The following is a 24,175-nucleotide window of genomic DNA, read 5'->3' as shown; positions in this document are numbered from 1 at the left end:
AGCTAGCAGAACCAATGCTAATTAACAAAACGGGCCACAGGGAGACCTAAGGAACGTGTTCTACACAATGCCCTATTTCCTCCAGTCTTTACTTTTCAGCAAAGATAATAATAAATGTAAAAGTTGTCTGACCGAGTTGTGTGAAAAATAATCATTTGTTTAAGAGAAGGCTCTCACCGCATATCTGATAAGATATTCACTGGATTGCTAAAATTTAATTTATACCATCAGTGAAACAAAGAAAAATGATTAAATGCATTTTAAGCATTTCTAGCAAATGACTACAATAAACGAATTTGATATAATTATTGTAAAATCAGATCAAACTTGCAGAATCAATTAAAAATAAGCAGAACTCTTCAAATATATTCTAATCAAGAACTCTTCAAATGAAGGAATGGTTTGAAATCAGGTGATCGCTGCGTACTCGCGCGCGCTGATCCGCGTACTCACTCGCAGCTTCATCATGATGTATTTCATCCACTCAGCCGTTAACAGCCGGACTCCCACCAGGGGACGACGCGAGGGAGTAAAATGCCGCGCGGGTACTGGAGAGAGCGCGGGGTGGCGGTTTATACACTGACACACAGAGAGCGATCGGGAAGTGCAGGCAGGGTAAACGTGATGCTCAATTGGACTTCATTCATGCATCAATGTCAATGTACATTAATATAAAGTGAGGTACTGAAACCGATTCTAGTTCAGCTGATAATGACCAAGTTGTGACAAAGGACAGCACAATAGAGTATGCAGTTATAGGCAAACACAGACACACACACATTCATCATGCAATTGTTTGTCTTAACAAGCCTCTCCCTAACAGAAAGCCAACGCAGGTCTGAGTAAACGCAAGAGAGCACAACTTTCCAATGTTGCCTTTGCAGAGAATTCAGAGCGTTTCTCCTGTCCACGAAAGGTCTGCCTTTAAACGCTGCCTGAAAAGCACATGAAGGAGCAGAGAGCCGTCCACAGTCCCGGTAGCACAAACTTTGTGCTTGAAAGACGTGGGATCACCTTCTTGAGGAGGATTAGAGACGCCCAGGCGGATCCCAGCTCGCCTTACCTCACCATGGTTACCAAATCCTGAGTAGGGGCTGCCACGGCGACCGTGGTGAGCAGGATCTGATCTATTGCCACGGCGCCCAAGTGGCAGGTTGGAGTGGAAGACTAATTCATTCATTACCCTGCTGGAGAGCCATCCCAGCTTCACCCAGAAACAATGCAGCCCCATTGTGCACGGGCCGGGGAGACTTACCGGCTCGCTCCGCTCTGCGACTCCCCCGCGCCTGCAGCCAGACAAGCCCCAGCACCGCAGGGATCCCCGAAAGAGCCACAGCCGCCAGCCCAGCGCGATGCACGCACACGGCAGCTGCCAGCCGGCGAATGAGGAGGGCAGAGCGGTGGAGGGGGCTGTCCCTCCGAGCCCGAGAGCATTACATCATAGGCTGCTCTGTGAGGAGGGGGTGGGGGGGCGTGAGGACAGGTGGGGGGGGTCTGCGATGGCCTGCTTTGTGAAGCCAGCCGCAGCTCCTTTTAGCGTGGCTCAGCAATGCTGGGGCTTAGTATTATCGATGTTGCTATTGATGTCATTAAAAGACCACCACTCTGCTGCTTCGTGTGTGTGTGTGCGTGTGCGTGTGCGTGTGCGTGTGCGTGTGCTTTTCCACGTGTGAAGACAAGGACAGGGAGAGGGCAGCCACCAAATCTGCCGTGATGAAGACTGCTGAACATTATGCTGGGAGTAAGAGCCAAGTCCATAAAGATGGGAAGGGGTCTGCATTATTGTAGCAGCAAAATTAACACTGTAACACAAGGCAGGGCTGATTCACGCGAGCAGCTACAGTGTGATTCCATTACGAAAAGGAAGGGGAGCCAGAATGTGACCATCAGAACCCCCAGGGAGTGTCGTCCCCGGTGGTGGGGGGGCAGGGGCGTCACAGCCAGTAGAAACGGCTGCACATGCATTTTTGTCTCATGGAGAAGTTGCGTCCTTATTTTCAGGAGTTAGACGCAATATGATCAGCTCCCATAGGTCTCTCCCGTGAATGCTAAACACACACCCAGCCGAAGGTTCACTGCACATGGCCTGAACACACACACACAAATATGTATTAGCACGCAAACACACATACAAACACGTATAAGCATGCATGCACACACACACACAAACACACATACACGCACACACACCAAGCACTGTCATCTCATTATATTATTTTCAACCACGTGGAGCGGAGTACCTGAACACCCCGTGTTCAGGTACTCATACTAAACACCCCGTGCCAGGCACTGAAGATGCCCACCCCGGGCACCTCGTGGCACACATGGCCTCGCCGACGCCTGCTGGCGCGCGGGAGAGCGCCAAGCCACGGGAATATCGCGCCTTATCCTGCTGGCCTTCATTAATTCCTGTCTCCCCAGGAAAGGTATCTCTGCCGCTAGCAGCACCCGCCTGATCACACAGCTGTCTCACTCCTTATCGCACGGCGTAGCGTCAAAACCTGCCCGTGTTTCTCTTTAAAAATAAAAAACAGGTGCCTTCATGGAGACACTCAAATCCCTTACTTCACTTCCACTATTATTACTGTTCATATTTTATCATTTTATCATATTTAAAAATCTGATATAGACAATGGCAATAGTTTTGTTTGGCTCTTACAGTATCTGACTGGGGGATAGAGGTCTGCAGCAGGGGGCACAAAGCTGAACCGAGTCAAAACGACTAAACATAAAACACGGCCTGTTTAGCTGACTCAAGACAAAGGTTAAAGAAGACAGAAATGAAGCAAAAAAAAAATCACAGCCAATCAAAACACCTGTAAGCCAGTACCTGCCCACAAAACCACCTTCCCCTGGAGCGTACCCGCAGTTCCCTCCCTCTATAATCAGTCGGCTCTTCTTAAATATTCAAGTAAGCCAGTGAGAGTAATGTGAGGTTTATTATCTGCTCCAATTGTGGGCACTGAACTCATGATCATTGACTTTATTAACGTAAGAGCCAGCCGCCCAGTTTACAGCGCTCTTCTTCAACCCCCCATGCGTAAAACATCAAAAAAATGTAGCCTCTGTTCTGTTTAAACTGGCATCATAAGACCCTGTCAAAAAAAGAAAATGGCATTATTTATTGACATAAACCAACTGTATAATCATAATTAGGGATCAATTCATTAGTCATGGTCTCTGTAAGCTGTGATTTATACCCACTTTTCCCTTCTGGCTGTTGAACTATGCAAAAGCCTGTCAGACTCCCTGCGATGGTGGAAGCCAACAGCTATATGCAGCGGTTGCCTTGGACACCACGATAGAGCTAGCAGGGCGAGAGGGCCAAGTCGATATCGCGTGACGGTCTAACCCTCAGACTCCCCCACAGCCGTCGGCACCTTAACGAACGTCAGCACCTTGCGAAGGAGTGCCGCCTTCCTCAGACACAATGAGAGGCTCTGGCTTAATTGTAGATGTGGGAGCTGAAAGCCTCTGCTATTAACATACACTGCGGCTGGGCACGGCACACCGTCCAATCACACGCCAGGGCGGGACAGCCACCGAAAAACAGCCAGGAGCTGCACCCAACCAAAAGTATGGATTTTCCAGTAGGGACACATCACTGCTGAATTGGACCATGAAACCGTGGTCTTGTTAAAGCAATAAATTAGGTATTTTTATCAACTTCAGAATGTCAAAAAGATGGTTGTAGGAGTCAAAAGGCCATAGAACATGGATTTTTCTGAATAGTTCCAAGGAGGCAGAAAATGGGTGACGACAGAGACGGGACAAAATCGATCTCAAGCCTTTCGTTAGCTACGTCTGTTTTTTTTTTTTTTTTGGTGGGGGGTGCAATCGAATAGCCTTTCGGTTCGGTTCCGCATCAGGAATGCAGAACAAATGCAGGAGCAGACTGTTAAGTTATTCTCGAGGGGCAGGGGTGGGGGGGGGGGGGGGGCGGGGGTAGGGATTTGACTGGTGAAAAACGAAGGCAAACGGAGCTTAATGCATGAAATAGTGCATGGAAATCCTGGCCATCCGGACACTCCATCTGGGTCAAGGTTCATTTCAATCGATATCCCAGAGAAAGGCATTTCTAAATGATCCTATAGGGTTGCCTAGCAACACACGTCCTCCTGCTGACATTGTAGGACGCATCGATCGCTGTCATATAGCTGGGAAACAGTTTCAGGGAAGTTCATAATTTGAACGTGTTTATTGTTTCTGATAGGTAGCATGTGGTATGTCAGTAGACCATAGTGGTGTTCAATTAACCCTTGGAGTGACAGGAACTTAAATTAAAGGTTAGAGATGAGCCCTCAGCCCTTGAACAAAGTGGTAGAGAGTCAGACCCCTCAATGGGGGACTGGGTATTCATCTGGCTTCCAATGCTAATGTGGTTTGGCTAATGAGTAGCAGAACCTGCTGTCAGACCCTCTCACTGATCTGAACTTGACACATCAAGCTCACGGCGACACGCTGTTACTCCTTAGGGGAACGCAGGGGTCAAGGGGCTAGTGGGTCACCGAGAGGAGAACTTTAAATGCATATTGATGACGGTGATGGAAGAGCGGAGTTTCTCGGGTGGCCTACACGTGACACGCATATAAAAATGTAACAGTACGCTCTAATACAACCTCCCAGGTGCAGAGAAGGGCCAGGTGAAACCATCTTTACATATTTACTTCACATGAAGATTTCAACTTACAGTGAAATTGCAGTAGTGTCCAGATGTTCTCCCTTATCTTTGCTGACAGCACAAGGATGACCATGAAAAGTTTTGCTGATCCCCTCTTTTAACATGGCTACCGTGGATGAATGTGAAAGCTTCACCTACAAAGCCTCAGAACCAATCACATGCTTTGACTTGTGCCCTGCGTTGCCTAGGAAAACCAACCATCAAATCATAGCCATCAAAGTCCTTTCACTTTTGTCCCCTACAGCTTGGTCTTTGTACCAACTTGTACAAATTGGTGAAAGAACAACAGGCATGTCAAGTCACTCCTAAGGCTCTGACTGACAGATTGCTGGGCGAGTAGGAGGAGGAGAGCTGCTGGGTTTGGTGCTCACCACAGGAAATAAGGATCGCTGAATCCAGGTTTATATTAAACTAAGAGTTCTGCATAGCCAGGCCCAGCAGCTATAGTCCTGTCAAACATGAATCAGGGCAGAACACATGCACCGACAGCCTGCAACAGGCTGTGTATAACTTTCCCTCCTCCATCTAACATAAACAAGGCTTCTCTTGAAAGTTTTAAAGGAACAGTACAATAACGCACCATTAAACCCGTCATTACCAGCTATTACTTGTTTCCTGAAAACAGGAAGCAGTTGGATTTTTTATATTCTAATTGATATTAGCCTGATTAAGGTTCCCAGCTATGTATAGTTATTAGCATTGTTGATATTGATGACTAATAAATATTTTTGATGACCTTTTATTGACTGGCGTAGTTGGAGTCCCGGAAACCTTTTAATCCCCCTGTACTGAGGTACAGCAGTCCCCATTAATCTGCCTGTACTAAGGTACAGCAGTGTCCTCTAATCCCCCTGTACTGAGGTATAGCAGTGCGCTTTAATCCCCCTGTACTGAGGTACAGCAGTCCCCATTAATCTGCCTGTACTGAGGTACAGCAGTGTCCTTTAATCCCCCTGTACTGAGGTACAGCAGTGTGCTTTAATGCCCCTGTACTGAGGTACAGCAGTGTGCTTTAATGCCCCTGTACTGAGGTATAGCAGTGCGATTTAATCCCCCTATACTGAGGTACAGCAGTCCCCATTAATCTGCCTGTACTGAGGTACAGCAGTGTCCTTTAATCCCCCTGTACTGAGGTACAGCAGTGTGCTTTAATGCCCCTGTACTGAGGTATAGCAGTGCGCTTTAATCCCCCTGTACTGAGGTACAGCAGTGTGCTTTAATGCCCCTGTACTGAGGTACAGCAGTGTGCTTTAATCTCTCTGTACTGAGGTACATCAGTGCCCTTTAATGCCCCTGTAGTGAGGTACCACAGCGCCCTTTAAGCCCCTGTACTGAGTTACAGCAGTGCACTTAAAGAGAAAAAAATCACACCGACGTCAAAAGTCACATGGTGCTTTTCACTAGGTTGATGCCAAACTGCTTTGTTTTCTCTGGCATCTCTCGCTCTCTGCTTCTGTTTTCTTTACACTCACCACACGGCCTGCAGCCAGCTGATGTACAGGGCACTGCTTCCATGCAGTGTTATTATATGCAGACAAATCTCTTTTTCTCAGGCATGCTATGAATGGCCAGACCCAGAACACCCGGTAACTGGAGTTCTTCAAACAACTGGACCGGTCTTACCTGATAGCATAGTGGCAGAAGAGGCTTACTGTACCACCTTTCTTAAGCAGACGAGATTTAACAAGCCTCAGAAGTCTGTTCCTCGTGGGATTTTATTCAGATAGGAGTGGCACGTGACGTAGAGTGACGTTCACAGCTAAATCTGAAGTGTCTACTACTCACTTCACTTCACGTCACTACTTATTTTAAAAAGCCTGAAACGTTCAAAAGGGGTTTAAATATTTAATACTGGGCCGAAAGCTTTTACTTTGAACAACAATCGTATGACGAGGCAATGTTAAAGTATGTAAGAAGGCAGCAACCTCAAATATAATGCTTTTTTTAGGAGATACAAGAGACTTTCTGTTATTTGACCTTCGCTGGCAGAATACATTAACATCTAATCCAGCTACAACATGGGATAACTTCCTGTGCTGTGGCCACATTGCCGGCTGTCCTTCAGCCATAAATACCCTACTTTTTAGCCTTGATTGAAGACTAAATCATAGGCGCCATGACAGGAAGTGACATATCTAAAGACAACACAGGGGTCAAGTTCCCAGGCTGTTTAAATCATAAAGCTATTAGCTCGGCTTGTTTATCTAAGTCAACATGACCGACTTCAAACACTAATAATCACATAGATTAGTCAGCTGCCTCTGTAACATGTTATATGACAGTGTCCATCTTTCATGCACTGGGGTGTTCCATTTTTCATCCTACATTCATTACTGCTTTTTTAGCCTTAAGTCAACATTTGTTTCCCTTGAAAATAGGGATGAATTTAACAAGCTCCAATTGCAATGGAGTATTGTTTTGACTTCAGACATGTATCATTTTATTAGTTTATTTGAGGGTGTAAGACCAGGCCACACTCTAATTTGTATTGGTTCAGAGAACAGTGTTTTTAAGGAGATATGTGATGAAAGATTCGTATTTTCTTAGGGCTTAAAGAAGATCAAGAGTATAGTTAATATGAATACACTTTCTATCATGCTATTAACTGGCTACTATTGCTTTAATGATTGACAGCACATGTCCTCAGGGATTCACAATTTAATAGTGACAGTTCATACTGAGGCATCAAGAGCAAACAGGAGGTCACGCTTCATGTGACCCATGAAGAAAGGAGGTCACACGTCAGTGTCTAGTACGGACTTTATATCTTGCTTTACACATGTTTTAGTGGTAGCTATTGGAATTAAAAAAGGAAAGTTTCTCCTAAAACAATAATATTCCACTATAAAACATCAAGTACAGCTCACAACCAAGTGCTCAAGACATTCCATTCACATACTGTTAGCCACGGCCAATCTTTAGCAATCCTCCAAGGCATCAAATGCGGAAACTAGCTGAGCAGTTTTCCAGTTTATATGTAAACACTGGGAAGAACGTGATGTACAGTACAGTATAGCAGTGCTGAATCGGGATTCACAAGTACTTCGATCACACTTCTACTCAAAGGTCAAATAACAGTGTTTACTTGTTGCCAAAAACAGTTTGTACATATTGAAATTCACACAAGACCTTGGTGTTGTCACATGGCTGTTTTGTGCATTTGGTGGAAGCCATCCAGGTTTTCCTGAGTCTGTTGTAAAAACTGTTTAGGAGAGCATCTATATTACTTCTTACACAATGCCACCAAGACTTTCACCATCACCCGCCACATCCCACAGTACCACCAAGATCTTCATCACCCCTTATCCCACACTGCCACCAAGACGTTCATCATCACCACACATACGCTACACTGCCACCAAGACCTTCATCATCACCGCCACACCCCACAGTACCACCAAGACCTTCATCATCTCTCCACCCTCCATACTACCACCAAGACCTTCATTATCTCTCCACCCTCCATACTACCACCAAGACCTTCATTATCTCTCCACCCTCCATACTACCACCAAGACCTTCATTATCTCTCCACCCTGCATACTACCACCAAGACCTTCATTATCTCTCCACCCTCCATACTACCACCAAGACCTTCATCATCACCCCCACACCCCACAGTACCACCAAGACCTTCATCATCTCTCCACCCTCCATACTACCACCAAGACCTTCATTATCTCTCCACCCTCCATACTACCACCAAGACCTTCATTATCTCTCCACCCTCCATACTACCACCAAGACCTTCATTATCTCTCCACCCTGCATACTACCACCAAGACCTTCATTATCTCTCCACCCTCCATACTACCACCAAGACCTTCATTATCTCTCCACCCTCCATACTACCACCAAGACCTTCATTATCTCTCCACCCTCCATACTACCACCAAGACCTTCATCATCACCCCCACACCCCACACTACCACCAAGACCTTCATCATCACCCCCACACCCCACACTACCACCAAGACCTTCATCATCACCCCCACACCCTACAGTACCACCAAGACCTTCATCATCACACCCCACAGTACCACCAAGACCCCACACTACCACTACACTAATTTGTTTCCCATTAATCACCCTACCAAGCAAGACTATTCTTGTGGCTGATCATAGAGCTCCCGTTAAACATCACCTTCTTCTGCTGTGATGTATCATTCCATGTTCCCTTGACAACACCAAGTGTTCTCACCTCCAATCCCTTGGTGCTTTTAGCCCCCGAGTCACTCTGAGTTTGTCTTCTCAGACTGAGCCGAAAGGGCCACTGGATCACCTTTCCAGGAGATTAATACCTGTTTCACCACAAGAAGGGGGAAGTCCATGCAATTACTCACAGGAACCTGACCTCGGTGTTCTTAATGAAACCCACTTTAAAGAGCCCAAGTTTACTACAAGGAGATTAGCTTACATCTTGGGGTTTACGCAGATAGACTTCGCAGCAGTCTCTTCACAGACCTCTGTCACTGCTAGTTCTCCTGATGGAGATGCTTGTAAAAGTTTCTCTGTGCTTGTATGTACGTTTACAAGGAAAGACCCCATGGCTCAGATGGGCAGCCGTAACTACACCAAAATCCTAATGTTGAAACTGACGTTCTGTTTTTTAAGGGGATGCACTGGCTGCGTTTCCGTTTTCTGCCCTATAACAATGCCGGTTTCCCCCGAATCTGCAGGGGACATACTTATTTGCTTATCCTATCTCAATCCCACTACACAAAAAAATTGTGTAATGGTGGGGGGAGGGAGGGGGGGCTTCTGTGTGACACTGAGCAGCGGGGTACAGACAAGTGAAAGGCCATGAATTCACAACAGCAGGCTGGATGCATCACTGTCGGCACGCCCCGCTGACCGGAGACTCACATAATGGAACCAAGGAGAAGAAATGGACCCTTCCGGAAAATGGCACTTGAGTGTGTGTGATGCTTGTTCAATTACCAAGGATGCCCACACGGCACCAATCAGGGCTAAAAAAGCATGCAGACACACACACATGCACACGCACGCACATATAAGCGTACTCTCCATTCATTTCTATGGGGAAAATCCAAACATGACGACCTTAATCCCTACTCAGCCCTAACCTTAACCATAAGTAACCAAACAAAAGATTTTGGGAATGTTTAGTTTGATTGCATTCACAGATCTGAAAAATAGTTTTTGTTACATTTTAGGGGACATTTTTGGCAGTTGTAGTTTTTTGATTGCACAGATTTTTATAAAATTGCATCTCCCCTTGTGGGGATTGAAAGGGAGGCCCCTACAACGTCAAAATAATCGGTTTTTATCACATTCCACAATGTAATATATACATAACACACACTCATACACACACACACTCACGGCTCCCAGCCAAAGCAGTACCTGCTGTGCTCGTTCATGCACTCAATGATATTTCCCAGCATGCCACCCACAATAGGAGTCGGTCAATTTGTCACATGATTGAAATTTTCTGGAACGCTGCATTTTATTAATAAGGAATAACTGTGGCAGCAAGGGCGATCAAACGGCATTAGATGTGTGGGGAGGCATGAGAGCGCAGAAAACCAGCAAAAACAGAATTCCTCTTCGCATTCAGAAGGATTCCTCTTCTTTCAGAAACACAACACTGCTAAGTTTCTCTTTGGGGTAGCCTAGACCTCAAGTTCACGTCCGACAAACCAGCCTGCCGTTTTCAGCAGGAGAGACCCGGTTCTCTGAGTGCAAATGCGTCATTAATAACTGTCAAACGGCATGCGATAGAACAGCCCAGAGGAATGCATCTTAAACAAAACACAAGCACATAACTCTCAATGCACTACAAAGATGAACTTAATTTCTTACATGTTTCATATGGTGCAAGCTTTTTTACACAACGAAATACCATCCAAACAATAAAACAGAGAACAAATTGCTGACAGGAGCTTAACCAATCAGGTGAGGTGCTTTATCACGCACTGGATAAGCCGCTAGCCCAACTGTACTCTCATGTTTTGTATCAGACATAAAGGGTTAATTTCAACCGAGCCGTCATGTCATTCTGCTTTACCTTCAACTAGCAGATTTAAACAAAACTTGCTCCTATTACCCGCTTCAATTTGCCCCCCCCCCCCCCCAATACACTCATAATGTCACACGTGCAGGAAAAGACCAATCTTAGCGGATTAAGGCCAAAGTGTGACGGGGCATAACATGGCCATCGGTCGGGGGGCTGTCAGAGCCGACTGCAATTAGCCAGGGGCCAGCGGGAAGCGTTCCGGTCCTGTCCATCACCGAAACAGCGGCACCCGTACTGTCCTTTGCCTAGATTTATACTGCGGCCCCTTGCTCTACTGAAAGGCATTGGATTGGCTAGCTGGGCTGCCACCTGCTGGCATTCAGGCCACCGGAAGGACGGCCCATGCAGTGTTGCCATGCCACGGGGACCGCAGCCAAGGCGCCCCAACCTAATTAAAGACCATATAGTGACGCACTGGGCCAAAATGGGGCTTCCTCTGCACTATGGGGGGTTCTTTTTGAAAGGAGTGTTGTTTGAGTCAGGAACTCAACACACTTTTTTTTGTGAGCATTCTGACTCAGCATGTCACTGGAAGGCAGGATGGGGGGGCTTCTCTCAGACGAGGCCCAGCGTATATTACAGCCCTTTGACCAAAAGCAGAGCTGCTGCAAAGAATGGCCATGAAGATCAGATGTGCTTGGTATTCTATGGGAGAAGGCGATGTGAATTGGATGCTTCCTGGATGCAGTGCAGGTTATGCAGTGCAGGTTACCCACATAGCACAGTTCACTGAACACAGAGCTGTTTCACATAGTGGATCCTCTACACTCTTAGTCTGAACTGGTTCAGATTTGTATTTAAATACGAGTGATTAATCAGCTTGGAGGTAAACTCAACACTTTTCCCTAAACAATAAGAGGGCATGTTCTGTCAGGTCATAGGGTGGGGTTTTAACTTCAACTGCAGCCATCCAGCAGCACGGTTACAAAGTCAAAAGACCAGGCAAATTGATGTAGCGAAATCAGAGTGCAGCTACCACATTAATACCACACCCTCCCCACCCTTGGCTGCTGGTTTGACAATGTGCCATAGGGCAGCCATTAATGTGTGATAGCATCTGCCAGTGTTTCTCTATATCTCACTTATGTAACTCCATCCAGAATGGGTCGAGTCACAGAACCGGCGCAGCAGCGCTCAGCCATAGGCGCAGTCAGCTTGACGTCGCTGATCTAGGGGGCAGTCAGTATGCAACCCAGCGGGGAAGGCATCAGCGCCCCAGGCTCTCAGAGCCCCAGAGTGTGCGCTGACGCGTGGCGCTGACGCGCGGCGCTGATGCGCAGCGCTGACACGTGCCCAGCCAGCTCCTTATGGCCGTGCATCTGCTGCTGCGGCCGCCGTTTCCCCAGTGGAGCATCTGGGCCCAAGAAGCGATTAAAATCAGCCTCATTAGCCAAGCTGGCAGGGGGAGAATGAATTAGAAAGGGACGTTGAAAGAAGAGCTCTCTTTCATACATCCAGGCAGACCAGGAGAGAACAAGTGTCAATAAACAAAGTGCATTTCACAGTATAGTGCCTTTTTTGTCCTACTGTATAAATGTTGGCTGCAGGTTTGTTCCAAGAGGTCTGGCCTCAGGAAAGCACTGCTGCAGGAGGTTTAGTTTGTTAAAAAAACAAAAATGATTGTTATAATATGTCTCCGTGTTACACTAACTAACCCAGGCACCCTAACTCTTCCCGGGCAATCCGTAACCAGCATTGTGTTTAATGCATCTTCCAAAAGAAGACACACTTGTTGGCCATCTTCATCGATGGCTTATGGAAGGCGTGAATAGAAATGTACCAGAATTACTTTGGATCATGCAGAAGCATGTGAAAGATTTTCCAAAAGATGCGAGGCACCTCGCACAGAAACACAGGGACTTCGGACACAGAAACACAGGGGTAAAACGCTGTGAGCCTGCTTCACTTTTCAAACTTATAGACCAAAAGATATCAAATATGACTCTGCCAATGAGCAGTAACATTCATGAAATATCTGAAAGACAAGTAGAAGAATATGACAAGCTGCTAGTTCCAACAGAGAGTGAAAATGATTTGTGACCCCTGGAAAAAAGAAAGTGAAACTTGAAGCTTGGAGTGTGGATAACAGTGTTTGCTTAATGAGAGCCAAACCAGCCCTGAGTCCTGGTGACTGTGAAAGTGCTGCTCTTCTGAAGCTGTATGGGGGATCAGCCCTGAGGCCTGGTGACTGTGAGGGCACTGCCCTTCTGAAACTGTGATGGGAATCAGCCCCGAGGCCTGGTGACTTTGAGTGCGCTGCCTTTCTGAAGCGGTGATGGGAATCAGCCCCGAGGCCCAGTGACTGTGAGAGCGCTGCTCTTCTGATGCGGTGAGGGGAATCAGTCCTGAGGCTCAGTGACTGTGAGAGCGCTGCCCTTCTGATGCGGTGATGGGAATCAGCCCCGAGGCCCAGTGACTGTGAGAGCGCTGCTCTTCTGATGCGGTGAGGGGAATCAGTCCTGAGGCTCAGTGACTGTGAGAGCGCTGCCTTTCTGAAGCAGTGATGAGAATCAGCCTTGAGGCCCGGTGACTGTGAGAGCGCTGCCCTTCTGATGCAGTGAGGGGAATCAGTCCTGAGGCTCAGTGACTGTGAGAGCGCTGCCCTTCTGATGCAGTGAGGGGAATCAGTCCTGAGGCTCAGTGACTGTGAGAGCGCTGCCTTTCTGAAGCAGTGATGAGAATCAGCCTTGAGGCCCAGTGACTGTGAGAGCGCTGCCCTTCTGATGCGGTGAGGGGAATCAGTCCTGAGGCTCAGTGACTGTGTGAGCGCTGCCCTTCTGATGCAGTGAGGGGAATCAGTCCTGAGGCTGCATGCCTTGTAAAGCAAAATACATATAATACATCTTGAAGGCAATATGTACCTTTTACCGTAGCACACTCCGTATCAGCCAAAAGAACTCATAGTTATAGGGCAAATTTGAGCTGCATTACAAATCTCTACCCATGAATTTCCCCAAATGGGTTTAGAATGTACAGCCACAGACAGAGCATGTTGTTTCTTGTACATTTGTCTCCTTGAGTGTTCTTGAGGTCAAAGCAAAATAGTCTGAAAAGCACGCCAGTTTCACTGCAACACTAAGTGTTTCAGAGCCATGACCTTTGGTGCGACCCAAGGGAAGAATGTTAAGGAGGATCTTTCCTACAGTACATGGTATGCCTCTACTGTGCTCTCGCTGACAAGCATCCCAATCCTATCTGAAGCATGAGGAGTTATTTCTCTCTCATGCTATTGTTGTCTTTGCAGCCATCTTTAAAAAAAAAACCAAAGAATCAAAATGATGAGATGCTGAGAGACTGAATGGAGATCTTACATCAGGAAATAGATGGATGCTGATTGGTGAAGCAGTAGCACTTGAGGGGACACAAATAATGTAGTATTATGCTATTACATATGTATCAATTAACCACAAATTAAGTGTTAGTTACAAACTGATCTAATATTTCTTCATCAATAATGAATTGTCACTCATGTTTTTTCTCAAGCGAGTATTATATTTGTTGCTATTCATCTGATAATTTATGAACTTCTGAAGGAACCATTGAAGGAAGTACTGTAGGAACAAATAATGAATAACATATGTGAAATACTGATCTCATCTTTGTTCATTGTTAATGAATCGTGATGCATCATTTATCCCAGTCGGTTACTGTATTTGTTACTATATCTGTTAATTCTGTAATTCTTAGTGAACTGCCGAAGAAACCACTAAAGGAACTATTAAGGAACGATTGAAGGAAGAAGTGATGAATAATACAAGTGAAATACTGATGTCATGTTTATTCATCATTAATGAGTCATGACACATCTTTCATCTTAAGTAGCAACTATATTTGTTCATGATTTGTACTTCAGAAGTAACTGAGTTACTACTAAGTATGTGTGTCCTCTCAAGTAAAGTGTTACCAGTTAAGCTAACATTAATTTATAAATGAATGATGCGGTGTAGACATTGAAAGACTAAGTGTTTAGTGCTTATTAATGAGAGCCAGAGCCTTATATTGCATTATCAATGGAAGATAAATCTTAGTGTTAAAGGTCTGTTAGTGAAAGGCTGGCATTGTATTAAGAATTTGTCAATGGAAGGCAAGGTTCAATGTTATACTGTACAGTGATCAAGAGGCTGGTCTCTGTGTTAGGTGGTCAGTTGGATGCAGGGATTAGTGTTAAGGGGTGATTAGTGAGAAGAAAGGTTTTGTAAAAAAAATGAATCAGGGCTTACTGTTAAGGGTTTGTCAATGAGAAGCAGGGAATGCAATTTTGTAAGGTTAATGTTTACCTTAAGCCCCCACTTGCCCAACACGGTACATGGACACATACTAGAGCAGGGGTCTCCAACTCCGGTCCTAGTGAGCTACTATCCAGTAGGTTTTCTATCCTACCTGGCTTCTGATGAACCACACCAGTTCTCATTTAAATACCAGGAGCAGGTGTGGCTCATCAGAAGCCAGGTAGCATAGAAAACCTACTGGATAGTAGCTCTCCAGGGCCGAAGTTGGAGACCCCTGTACTAGAGTATCTCACAGCTTTGGACATTAATTTTTCTCCAAAACATACTTGGATGAGAAAGTAGGGTCAGGCAGTGTCCCTGGAGTAAAGGGTTTTGTTCAAGGCCCTAATGGTAACACTGCTCTGCCAAGCACAGGATTTGAACCAGCAACCATCTGATGACAGGCAGAGAATGCTAACCCTGAGAGCAACATGTCCTACCACTGCTGCAGACCCAGCTAAATGGGCCATGAGATTTGAGTGTTCCTCTCTAACCACTCCAGAATGTATTGAATAAATGACTAAAGCTGGAAATTTAATGGGGCGATCAAGGTGAAACAGACAAACATTCCTTTATTTCACTGGATTTTGATCTGACTCCAAAGAGCTGGCATATGGTAAATACTGTCAACAGATGAATGTTACAACCAAGCCTGACTGTAAATGAGCATGACCGTGACTGCTGCACTAATGGGGGAAGCTGACCTGGCAGTGCAGGCGTTATTCACCATTGCTCGAGCGAGCTCCACCCACATTCACATCGTTAGCAAAAACAAACATGCTTGGATTTGCAGTCAAGAGAATCCAAGAATCGAATACAAACTCTGAGCCCTCTGCTTATGCACATCACCTGGGGAAAGGGCAGCATATCTCCAAGGCTCCCAGACACTCAGTATGTTTTTGAAGTGCATTTAAGCTACAGTCTCATATCTACAAAATGTCAAGAAGAGGTCGGTGATGCTTCTTACATGTGTAGATAGCTGAAAGGTCCTGCAAACCAGCCATTGATGTCAACTTTTAGATGTGCAGCGAGGATGAAAAACCCTGGATAAGGGGACAACAGCTGCATGTTGAGCTGGAGATTAATCCTGGGGGTCAGAATCCATGGTCCAAGCACAGCAACATGGTTCCTAAATCCCCTGTTTTATCAGCAGGCTCAGATCAAGTTCTTTGGTTTAAGGGTGAATCATGGGGTGCTGCAGAATCGACGAGGGAACACAAACTCTCATGTGCCACCATTACAGAGCAATCTATCCAACAATAATGTCATACAAAAAGAAATCCATGACTTCTCAAGGGTGAGTGACACTGAGCCTGAAATGAATTCAGCACAGAGTTCATGAACATGGACATACTTGTGATCATTACATTGTACACAGACTCTGTCATGCCGTGGATCATAAATGTCACATAGTATTATGGTTCTCTTATACTGCTCTTTTAATTTTAAGAATGGTATCCTACTAAAGGATACTGCAGAATCCATGACATTCTCACAGCTGCTCTGCTCTGCATTTGGAATATAATTATTACTATTTTACTATTTTACCACGGTAACACTTTACTTGAGGGGGTGCAAGAAGCTTAGTAACAAAGTTACTAGTCAAGTACAACTCATGAACAAATACAGAAATTAAACTAAATAACTGTATGAAATATATGAATCATTATGACCGATTAATGATGGATGAACATGGGATCAGTAACTAACACTTAGTTACTGCTTAATTACTACATGCTTAATTAGTACAAGTAAGTGTGTAATACTACAGTATTTGTGGCCCATAAAGTAAAGTGTTACCAAAGTCACTTTTAGGTTGCATGGGGAAATGTAAGGGGAATTAAATAATTAAGGTTGAACAAAGAATCATGTTTTAAACATCAATACATCAGTCAGGAACATGTAACTTGTAGGAAAAATTGGTCAACATTTAAACACCGAATTCAGGTTATAACATCATGCGCTGACTTGTGGGTCATTACGTGCAATTTTCGACTTGCACCTGAAGAGCTGTGGATTCAGACACTGCCTGAAACGTGTGGGCGGAATTTGCATGTTTTTCCAAAGGGATATGATTCCAGTAAACCAGAACCTCACAGCCATTTCCGCATGAGGGCACTTTGAATAGATGGTTCTGTTCTGTTACGCCCTCCATATCTCAGGAGGGGTTCTGAGGCAGTGATGATTCCATACATGAAAGATATCGGACCAGTGTTTTTCCCAGGAGCTTACATCTTAGACAGTTTCTCAATCCAGTCTCCAGGGAGCCCCAGATGGCCTACATCTTTGCTCCTTCCCAGCTTCCTGCCTGACAATTCACATTTATGTTCCCAAAAATGTGGACTATATGGGGGTCAGCGAAAACTGGTTTGAGAAACACTGCTCTAAGATATGTTTTACTCATGTTTAATGTCAAACGCTGAAAGGTGGAATATATCCGGTGAAAGTTCTTGTGTTCCCAGAGAGATGCAGGTTTTTCTTGTTCAACCCAAGCGGACATAAGCCGTGTCACAAATCTATGAAGAGCTTTTAACACATGCTTTGTTAGTGTTTAAACCAAGCTTCAAAGGTCAAACGTATAGTATTCTCAATGGTTTCTGAGGTCTCACAGATCTCACTCACACAAGGATACAATCCACTCCAACAAGACACACCTTTAAACAGCATGCTTTGTGGAAATCTGAACATCATTGATTTACTGCTCTGGGAGAGTCCTGATAATATACTTTTGGGAAAAAAACTACTTCCAAATTGAGAAGGGAAAACATGACAATATAACACATGGGCATAGAAAACAGAATAACAGTCATTGTTCATTGTTAGTGACTGTTCGTGAATCACCAAAGGACAATGAGAAGCCTTTGATGGAGGCTGAAAGTATTTATATGACTATTTAGACATCACAAGAAAAATGCCCCAGAGAAAATGTTGAATGGCTCTTCTGCAGGGTTTGTGGTGCAAAGTGGGGGATTTTTTATCACACTCATAGAATCTGTAGATGTAGAGTGTAATTGTAGGATCTGAAGGTGTAGAGTGTAATTGTAGGATCTGAAGGTGTAGAGTGTAATCGTAGGATCTGAGAGTGTAGAGTGTGTTCGTAGGATCTGAGAGTGTAGAGTGTGTTCGTAGGATCTGTAGATGTAGAGTGTGTTCGTAGAATCTGAAGGTGTAGAGTGTAATCGTAGGATCTGAAGGTGTAGAGTGTAATCGTAGGATCTGAAGGTGTAGAGTGTGTTCGTAGGATCTGTAGATGTAGAGTGTAATCGTAGGATCTGAAGGTGTAGAGTGTAATCGTAGGATCTGAAGGTGTAGAGTGTGTTCGTAGAATCTGTAGATGTAGAGTGTGTTCGTAGGATCTGAGAGTGTAGAGTGTGTTCGTAGAATCTGTAGATGTAGAGTGTGTTCGTAGGATCTGAGAGTGTAGAGTGTGTTCGTAGGATCTGTAGATGTAAAGTATAATCGTAGGATCATAGGGTGTAGAGTGAAATGGGACTGTCACCTCAGCTTTGCAGAACAGAAAGGACACACTCCTGGTTTTTAACAAACTCATTTCCAACTATAAGAAATGCTAAACATGAACTTAAACCTTGTTTGCTCTTAATTACAAAACCTTCAAACAAATGTTTTATCCTGGTGAGCTGAAATTCTTGCAAACCACATGCCTTTGACTGCTGTCGTCTTCTTTGAAACTTAAAATATTCCTTATAAGTGAATGTAAACCCACTTTCTTCAAGTACAAACACAGTGTTACTGGGGTGGGGAAAATTTCTTTCTTCTTGCTTACCGTCACTGGAAGGGTCCCCTCGAGTCTGAATCATTGTGTTCCTTCTTTTTTCACCTTGTCACACACATTAGATTTGTTTTCAAATCTACCTTTGTATAGTTGTTCATGTGGTGTAGCTCAGTCCTGTCATCTGTTGATTCAAATTTGTTGATGCAACGGATCTCCCTTCTAATGCAAACATGGCATTGTCATGTGGGAATGATATTGCATACAGGTATGAATTTGAGATTGTAGTTTAAAAATGGCTAATTGTGCTGCCCTAATTCAGAATGGATTCATAGGATCTGTATATCCTGCAGCTAAATTCTAGATCACTCTTTTGAAAACTGCTGAAAACTGATTTTAAGATAATCAATGGCTAAACAACTGGCCTGAACAAACTTAAAGGGCCTTATTTTTTGACGCCAAGCAGGTAATGACCTTTACAGACGTGCTACGCATGTGGCGTGAATTAGAAGCCTTGTACTCGGGGAACCTGCTCGTGCTGCCGTTTTGTTTTGCTGGGCATGAGCCGGCGTCGGACCTGAGAGACGCCTCTCCCTTTGTCAGAGGGAGCCAGAAGGAATTCCCTTCACCTAAGGCTTCACTGAAATCATGACGCTAGAAGCATGAAACTTTTAAAACTGAAACAACAAAACAATGAGTAAATAGGTATTTATTTAAACAGAGGTTAGTCATCAGTTCTGTTAACCCTTTTGTGTGTTTGGTTGGCACACAGAGACCTATAGCCACCACCCCCCACCCCGCATGTAAACCCCCTCCCGGCATCTCCCACAGTCCAGTTTCATGAACTGATGTCCCACAGTGTGTGACTGTGTGTCCCCTGTGATGGACAAGCGGACAGGCTCCCCAACCAGGGTGTTTCCCCGCCATCTTACCTCAGTTTCCTGAGCAAATGTCCAAACTTACTGCCACCCAATGCTGGACAAATGGCGACAGAGGATGGATGGATGGTTTGTGTTATAGAATTGCTACAAGTCAAGATGAGAAATGGTTAATAACAGAAGAGCCAATTCATACTGAGTCAGTAGGTGTGTCATGTGATGATTGTGATGTATGGATATTAGCAGCTGGATGTCTCAGATCCTGAAGGCTATCACACCTTAACCTCAATTACGTGTTTTTGTTCAGCTTTCTTCCATGTACCCAGCATGCATTTTAATTTAGAATTAAACTAGAACAATAAATTAAATTGACTTAAATCTCTCAAGTCTCATGATGCATTCTTTCTGGGCTGAAGGAACGCGTCATTTTCCTTAAGCTTGCGCCGCATGTCAGTTTCTGTGACATATGATATCAGTGCCGGACCAGGGAGAGTGACATGTTGAGAGAAGAGAGAAAGCGAAGGGGTGGAGGCAGTCAGGGCTGAGATGAAAGAGGGAAGACAGAAACGAAAGGGGGAGACTCTGCCGCTCACTCACCTCCATCGTCGTGCGCCGATTCGAGTCGGGATGGATGCCTGCCAGGGATGGTGTTATAGCTACCTTTGTGGAGGGTATAGCTCATCTCGCTTTCATGCTGGGTCAGAATACGGAGGAGTAAAGTAACGGGAGACCATTTAGGTCCCACCTCCGGATATGACAAACAGGGCATGAGGCAGGCTGAGCAGTTAATCAAAAATGAACTTTGAAGATACCACATCAAAGTTTACGTTGACAAGGAACGTTCCGGTTCGCCTCCGGAGCCTCTCAGGGTCCATCGCTTTAGGCGCAGATGTCCGGGTTTCCGAAGGGGTCATGGTGCCGTTTACCGGGGCGGCTCCCGTGCGTGACGTCCTCCCCCTACTGCTGCCTCCGCCGCATAAGCGTGGATCTGCCTTGAGGGGAGAGTAGGGGGGAGGAAAGTAGAGAAACATCTGTGAGGATTAGGTTGCGCCCCGACAGCTGCAGAATGAGCTACATTATCCACGTGGATACGTGCCTCACTCACAACAGCGGAGTGACGGGTTTATGTGCACGTTGCTTTAGTTGACTGAGCTCTCTGCGGGATCAAGGGTTAGGTTAGGTTTCTCAGGAGGCAATAGGTGGTGTAACTGAGGTGGTGGACTGCTTCTTAATGGTGGACAGAACTTTCTGCAAGATAAATTCAGCTGTGGCCTTAATACTTGTATCTGTCCTGCTCACTTACCATCTAACACTCCTGCCTTCCTGGGCTGACTTAGCTAACATCTGCAGTGATGCTATCGGCTTCTCACTGTCTGAACACGCGTAATGTTAACATAAGAAATGCATGAATTACATTACAGAAAACGTCTGATTTTATGCTTGCACAAGCATTTAACAGCAGTCAGTAGAATACTGTTGTAAGGCAGGGGATGGTTTATCTTTTTCCAAGTTTGGATTCGGCATAACAGTGAGTAAAAACTCAATAATTCAATACAGCTGCTCAATATACAGACATGTCTTGGCTACCACTGAGACTTAACCACTTTGTCCGTAAAAGGTAAATAAGACATGTACCAAGATAGAATCATTAAAAGGAAATAAACATCACTGGAATGACCCTGTGAACCAGCCGTCTCTGACTGAATTTGCTGTATATATGACTAGTGAGGGAGAAGATCCAGGCTTAGGTAATATATCTGTTATTTTTCAACTGAAGAACAACTCCCCTTAGGACTGAGGAACAACTCCCCTTAGGACTGAAGAACAACTCCCCTTAGGGCTGAAGAACACTCCCCTTAGGGCTGAAGGATACCCCCCTTAGGACTGAAGAACACTCCCCTTAGGGCTGAAGGATACCCCCCTTAGGACTGAAGAACACTCCCCTTAGGACCGAAGGAACCCTCCTTAGGGCTGCATTCTGAGCAGCATGTGGCTCAGTGAGCTAAACCTCTGTGCCTGTGTTCAGAAGCTCATCAGTTTAAGTCCAGCACATCTGTGGGTCCTTGAGCAAGGCCCTTAACCCCCAGCTCCCTGGGTGCTTCTTTGGGTGGATGCAATTTGTGGCCAGCTTACTCTCACCTCCAGAGAGCAAGTTGGGGGAGGCATAAAGAGAATTTCCCCATAGGGATCAATAAAGTATCAATTATTATTATCACTCTCATAGGGCTAAAGGATACTCCCCTTAGGACTGAAGGATACTCCTCTTAGGGCTAAAGGATACTCCCCTTAGGACTGAAGGATACTCCTCTTAGAGCTAAAGGATACTGCCCTTAGGGCTGAAGAACACTCCCCATGGGGATAAAGGATACTGTCGTTACAGCTGAAGAATATTCCCCTTAGAGCTAAAGAACACACAATTACTAATTAACTTAGCACCCCGAAAAAATGATGGCTTGCTGTGTATTGCAGACCGCAGAGTCCTATATTCCCCATCTTTAATTGCTGTACTGATTTAGCTCACAAGATGCTTCTGAGCACTGTGATGCCGGTTACTCGCACAGCCCAGTCCGCTTACGCTGAGATTAGACACTGCTCCTCCAGACCTAAGGTGTGTAGTTCCCTCACAAGTGGCAGCATCCCAAAAACGCCTCATAAGAGCATAAACAACTCTCTGTCCAAACACATCCTTCCCCCCTGGCAAAGATTCTCCTGACGCAAGGCCTCAGTCGGGGCCAGACTCCACACGGTGGCCTGCAGCTGTGAGGGAGCCCTAGAAAGGCCTCCTCTGTGCTCTAAGGTTTAAAATAGACGGCATCATGATGTAGGAAAGGGCCTGTGGCCGTCTTCATTTTCATACGAATGTTCAGCTTCAGTGACTATGAAGCTTTTGACTTCATCTAAAGTCCATCACTGGCACACCTCTGACATGATGCCTCACGTCATGTAATCCAATATGTTCACCTATGACAAAAGCTTGGCATCTCTTGAGTTTTTTTTTCCATGTTTGAATGTGCTGCTTAAATACGACTCATTAAAAACGATATATTTAATGAAGAAAACTGTATTACATCCGGCTTCTATAGGCAAGCAAGACACCCTTGGGTTAAAGCACGTTGTCTCAAGGTACTACACCTATGAGGTTTTCCAGTCCACATAAACAGACCCCTATTAAACGCTGGTTACATTTCCTATATTGACTGAAGCAGGCGCTGGTACCATTGTCACATCACGTCATGATCTTCAGGGTCTCTCTCAGCTCCCAGTAATGCCAGCCTAACACTGCGTTAGGCTCACATCAAGGAACTCACCGTGTTTAAGCACCATATGAGTGAAATAGCACCTCCAAGTATAAAATTACTGCATTCTTGATATTAAAAATATCAGAGAGAGTACCTGTGGTAAGTTTATTTTCAAACACTTCAGATTCACTGTAGGAGTAGATTTACTGAGCATGACCACTGCAGCCCAGCTTGGTTTAGTTGAACAATGAAACAGCTGTTTACCCTGGGAGCATAAATCACATTTCATTACCATTCCGGTATCACAGACTCACGTGAACCGTAACAATGGAGAACGTCCCTGTTTTACCTTCACAGAAAGCTGTGATTGAACCTTAATCTTTATCTTAAAGGTAGAACCCTCAAAACTGCAGTGGCAGGAAATGGTGGATCCAGTTACCGTGTCCAGTTACGCCGCGCATGGCACACGCTCCGGCACTTGGCGCTGCCCTCGGGGCACAGCCCGTCCCATCAACCTGACCTGGTAAAAAAAAGCACTGGCAGGTTTCAGGCTCCAAACCTCAGACAGAATATTAACCATTTTGCCATCAGGACTGAACCATTAACATGCACCAGGTGTAAGGTACTTAATTACAGCTGTTTAAAGTACTCACAAAATAAATAATGATTACCAATAATAATGGGTTAAAAAGTATTCCTCACTTAACTGCCTGACTACTTTGTGTTCAACTACTCACTAACATAACCATAACTGTTAATTTAACAATTTTACTGGTTAGGTTTACTAAAGGTAACAACATAAAATAGATTCCACATGTTTGTTTGTCTGTCGGATCCATACTGATGGGAAGTGACCCATTGTGCGGGTTCCAATGATATCCGTGATGTTACCGGAGAGCAGAGGGATGGGCCGGGCCGGATACATGCATCACCACTGTCTCATCTGCCCGCAGAACCCAGCTGACTAATGCTGACTGTCTTCTGTCCTGGCCTGACACCTCTGTGACAATCCGATGAGCCCTTTGGGGTTAATAGGGGTAAGAGAGAAAGGTGTCCTGTTTCCACCCCGGGAAGGTGAGGCATGAGGTAACCTGACATCACACAGGGGAAGAGACTCTACCTGGAGTGAGTCAGCATCCACTCAGTGCAGCACAGCTGCCTTCAAAGCGCAGGACAGGCAGCCTGCAGTTACTGTGCCTGTCACACCCCATGGGGGCTGCACCCCCCACCAGCCCCAGCCTCCACAGCCCGTCACGGACCCCAGGGAGATGATCTTAAAAGGGGATTGCCTTTAAAAAACGCCATTATGCCCTTTCTTGAGGTTCCTGAATCCCTCACA

The 24,175-nt window shown here is 45.3% G+C and overlaps 1 protein-coding gene across 2 annotated transcripts in view; it reads right to left on the bottom strand.

The window, feature by feature from the left end:
• The window catches only part of LOC111845729 (semaphorin-4B-like), a 69,050-nt gene extending 48,466 nt beyond the window's left edge, over positions 1-20,584 (bottom strand). Inside the window, exons 1-2 of one of the 2 annotated variants that reach the window (XM_023815354.2) lie at positions 20,195-20,584; positions 19,652-19,744 (exon numbers count right to left, since the gene is read on the bottom strand). The gene's annotated coding sequence lies outside the window, so the exon portion shown is untranslated. Of the gene's footprint in view, positions 1-1,255; positions 1,374-19,651; positions 19,745-20,194 lie in introns of those variants that run through there. The other variant, XM_023815353.2, reaches the window with a different exon arrangement.
• Between the last annotated feature and the right edge of the window lie 3,591 nt (positions 20,585-24,175).

The sequence above is a fragment of the Paramormyrops kingsleyae genome, chromosome 13, assembly GCF_048594095.1.
Source record: "Paramormyrops kingsleyae isolate MSU_618 chromosome 13, PKINGS_0.4, whole genome shotgun sequence".
NCBI lineage: Eukaryota > Metazoa > Chordata > Actinopteri > Osteoglossiformes > Mormyridae > Paramormyrops > Paramormyrops kingsleyae.
Note: the sequence above shows the minus strand (reverse complement) of the source record. Positions and strands in the feature narration are given on the sequence as shown.